The following is a 4,806-nucleotide window of genomic DNA, read 5'->3' on the forward strand; positions in this document are numbered from 1 at the left end:
TCAGTAAATTCTGCTAATGGCAGCTTTTCTATAATGCTGTGAGTGAGCCCTTACAGTATTATAGATGGCATGAAAAAACACCAACAGCACATACACACACCTCCCCATCTCCCCAGGAAAACCCAAACCCCAAAACCAAGCAGAAACCCACAACAAAGAAATAACATGGGTGCCTGGGCTGACCAGACAGGCAATGGGTGATCGCCTGCCTCTCCCTGCCTTCTCATGCATGTCACAGCGGTCTTTGGTAGCTCTATGGGATTTATAGCTCTATAGGGGTACTGAATGAACAAAGCAAATTCCCTTCCCAGGGGCTTCTGAGACTGGATTTAAATTGAGATGGAGCTATCCCGAGCGAACCACAGGCTGTATGTGGTGTGAAAGTCAGAAGCTGTTGCTGTCAGCAAGGTTTCCCAGAGGCAGTGGGAGAAGTCACCTTGATACAGGACTTTGAAATCAAACTGGAAAAAATCAGAGAATGGATTTGTTGGTTGGGTTTGGTTTTTCTTCACCCAGAGCTGAGAGCAGTCCTCTGTGGAGGTACCTCTCATCTGAGATTGACAGTGTGAATGACAAACAGCTCACAATTCTGTTTTTCCTTATTTCCAGGTACTACACTGCACTATGGACAGCTGAATATACAAGTGCCTGTCTTTTCTAGCATTATGTTTATGTAGGATGTTACCACAGAGCTGCCAGAGAGCTGGGATGAAATTATCTAGAAACAGACAATGGCCTTTCTCCTAAAACCTGAGAAATCATTTTGATGTTGCTGCATCTTTCACCAGCTGTTTCATATCAGAGGTATATGCCTCAAGCCTCTACAATATTTTCCAGTCATGATCACAATTTAAGCAAACTGAAAAATGGAGAGATAACATTGACTTAATTTCTGTGTAAGTTTCAAGTAATCCCACATAACGCCTTTGCCTTTTAGTAAGGCTAATAATTTATGTTTCATTTTAACTGACAGAAATTGAAAGAAACACATTTCATATGTAGAACAAACCCAAAGTACTGGAAGGAATCGTGTCTTTCACATAGGCATAGTTGTCATAACTTAAAATCTCAACATTTAGCCAGATTTAGATACATTTATCTCTTCCCAACAAAATCACAGCACAACAAAGAGTAATTTGTTACCATACCTCTCCTCCAAAGGCACAAGAGAAGATCCTTGCCGTACCAGAGCACTGGGCTGAGAATGCTGCAGGGGAAAACCTCTGGAGCCAGCACTCCTTCTTTTAAGGGAAAGGGCTGTGAGCTTGGAGTGAGCCAATTGCTGCCATCTTCAGCGGTATCACACAGGGAGTGGCCTCTCCAGTAATCATCTCCCAAACCATTTTGGGTGTCCTGGGTTAAAACTATCACTCTAATTTCATTTAGGGACAAAGCAGAGGGCAATGTAAGGGGTCGAGTGGGGGTGCTCAGGCACCAGAATGCTGAGCTTGAAGTGATGTATTGCCTTTGTGCCACTGTTTTGGCACTGACTTTTTGGATGGACCTGAGATGAAATCCCAATGAAGACTCTATTCCAGTAATTCCATAGGACTAATGCCCATGGTCAGATCTGTATTGTGAGAGAAATGAATGAATGTACCATTGCTAGGAAGAAGAGATGGAAAACAACTGTCCAGGCCCATCTGAAATTGCTCAGCATACAGAAAACCATAAATTATGTGGTATTTATACTATAGTCTATATATATTATAGTGTATATATAGATGATGCAAATATATAATATCAAGTCCTTGCTGTCAATATTTTCTATTTCTTCTGCTTGCTTACCCAGCTAACCAGTACTAGTGGGATTGTCAAAGAGGTGATTTAATCAATTAGCTTGCATGTAAACCAAACAAATTCCCTCAGGCATGGAGCGCTTTGCTGGGCAATGAATCACTTCATTGTGCAATCCATGGATAGAAAAAGGTAGAGACATTTGTCAGTCAACAAATCCTCATACTTTACAGAGATTTAACATTCAGGGCAGGGACTCACGTGCATAATAATTTCATTATTTGTATCTTTAGCATCTGAGGATGAATAAAAATCACAATATCAATTACACAAACCTCTCCTTGACATTGTTTTTCCCCCAAGTTCTGCAATTCCTTCAAAGCAAGGGAACAGCTCCACTGTTTCCATCCACACACATCTCAAAAATCTACAAGCAATTGTATTGTCTGAAAACTATCTCAGCTTATCCTCATCATATCCTTGTAACATTTTATGGTGCTTCTAACGCAGTACCACCCAGTTTAGATAAAACTTTTAGCAAAAGTTAACAAAGACACACTAAGGCTTCCAGAAGAGTTCCATCATTTCTTTCTACAAATATAGCAGTAAAAGCCAAATATCTGCTTGCAGACATGCTCAGATAGCATATTCAAATATGCTATAAGTAGTTTCCATACCCAAACTTTGCACCTTTCAAGATGTTGCAAAGACTCTAAAAGGAATGTTCTATTTCACTTTTTTTTGTTGAGACACCAAGAATTTGCTTCAACCTATATGCTAAAGGGGATACAGTCTGCCATCCATTTTATTCAGTATATAAGGAATGCAATGATCTTACCAGTATGAGAAACAATGGAGACCTGTTGCTCTATAGCTCCATCAGGTGCTCAGCCTGGGAGGACAGAACTGGGCCCCAGTGTCCTCAGAAGGCAGATTAAGCAGCAGAAGAAAAGAAATGGGAAAAAGAGCATAAAGAAATATAGGAAAAGGAAAAGGAAAAGGAAAAGGGAAAGGGAAAGGGAAAGGGAAAGGGAAAGGGGAAAAGGAGAAATGTGAAGCCAAGCTCCAGGCAGTGATTGGCCACCAAGGCTTAGCCAGGGTGGCTGAGTGAGCAACCCAGGGTAGTTTCATCCATGCGATGGCACATGTGGGCAAAGACCATGCCAGATTGTAGAGGAGCCTGAGATGAACCTCCCTGGCTGAGGAGACAGGAACTGAAGCTCCCAGGACGTTTCAGTATCCTGTGGTGGCTGCGGCTCTGCCCATGCTTGGCTCGCCTCTCTCTAGAGATGCTGGTGCTGACAGGGACCTCTCCGCATGCCATCAGGCTTTCTGCTTCAGGAAACTTTATCAGTGAGAGACATCAAATTTATTTTAAAATCTCCATTCCTTTGAGTTCTTCTTCTTCCATTCTTTTTCTAGCAGATGGATAAATAATTTGCTTCAATCAAAGTAAACTGATCAAAATCAACGCAAGCTACATTTCTGTCCCAAGCTGGAGCTGAACTTTCCGTGGTGTGACATTTGTAGGCTAGTTTTCTTTTTCATCCACTTTTAATATCTACTGTTTGAATGTCTCTGTGACACTGACATAAGACAGAAAGCTTCCAGCTCCATTTTAGAAATACGAGGGGTACAGAATTATTTGGAGATTGATACCTTCAAATTGCTGCACCTACTCACAAACAAGGGAGAACTACTAGATGGTGTAAAGGTCAAGGGCAGCCTTGGCTGCAGTGAGCATGAGACTATGGAGTTTCAAATCCTGGGAGAAGGGAGTAAGACAAAGAACAGAATTACAGCCATAGACTTAAGATGAGCAGATTCCAGGGACCTGCTTGGCAGTGTCTGTGGGAAATTGCCCTGGAGAGCAGAGGCCCAGAAGAGCTGGCTTATCTTCAAGGGCAGCTGCCTTAGAGCATAAGGATGGTTCATTACAATGTTCAAACAGTTCAGCAGCTGTGGCAGACGGCCAGCATGGATGAACATGGAGCTCCTGAGTGAACTGAAACACAAATGGAAGCATCCGGGAGGGAATAACTTCCTGGCAGCAGTACAGGCTGGTGGCTGTTTAGAAGGCAACTCTGCAGAAAGGGATCTGGGAGTTCTAGTGGACAACAAGTTGAACATAAGACTGCAGGTTCAGGTAAGTGACCTTTTCCCTCTACCTAACACTTGCATTTGGAGTACTATGTCCATTTGGGCTTCTCAGAACAAGAAGGATACTGACATCCTGGATCAAGTCCAGCAGACATCAGCAAGGGGGTAGGAGAACATGACCTACAAGGAGAGTATCAGACCTGTTCAGCTTGGAGAAGAAAGAGTATGAAAGATCTTTCTGTTTTCTACAACTTTTTGATCAGAGAATATAGAGGAAATGGAGCCAGACTCTTCTTGGAAGCATGCAGTGATAGGACAGAAGGCAACAGAGCAGGTTGGAAAATGGGCAATACTAATTAGATATTAGGAAAAAAAAATTTACTCTGAAGTTAGTTAAATAGTGGAACAGGTTGCCCAGAGAGGTTGTGGAACCTCAGTCCTTGGAGGGGTTCAGGAATGGACACAGCCCTCAGCAACTTGATTTAATTAGCCTTGTTTTGAGCCAGGGTCTGGACTAGATGACATGTTTATCTAATTCTATTCTAATTCATTGTGTTTTATAAGTCTTTTCACACTCTTGGTATCCAGTTACAAAGGCACGGTGAAATTTTTACAAAGATTAATGTCTCACCCCATACACAAAGTTTTGCTAACACTAATGGAGACAAATTGAATAATGCAAGAACTGTTTCCTAAAAAGAATAAAATGTGATGTCTGTCACTCTAGTGAATAGAACCAGTCACTCCTCATCAGGCTCCAACAAGTTTTCTAAAGCATCAATAACAGTCAGCTACACTCCAGATTCAATTATGGTTCAACAGCTACAGCCCAACAGATTCAGTTTGTGAAATGTGATTGAGTTTTACTAAAACGTTAAAAATGGGGATGAAAAGCCATGCTTTTAATGAAATAGCTTCTGCTTCCTACAAGCCAACAGAAAGAAGTCTACATTTTTCTCTTATTATTGT

The sequence above is a fragment of the Colius striatus genome, chromosome 1 (genome assembly GCF_028858725.1).
Source record: "Colius striatus isolate bColStr4 chromosome 1, bColStr4.1.hap1, whole genome shotgun sequence".
Taxonomy (NCBI): domain Eukaryota; kingdom Metazoa; phylum Chordata; class Aves; order Coliiformes; family Coliidae; genus Colius; species Colius striatus.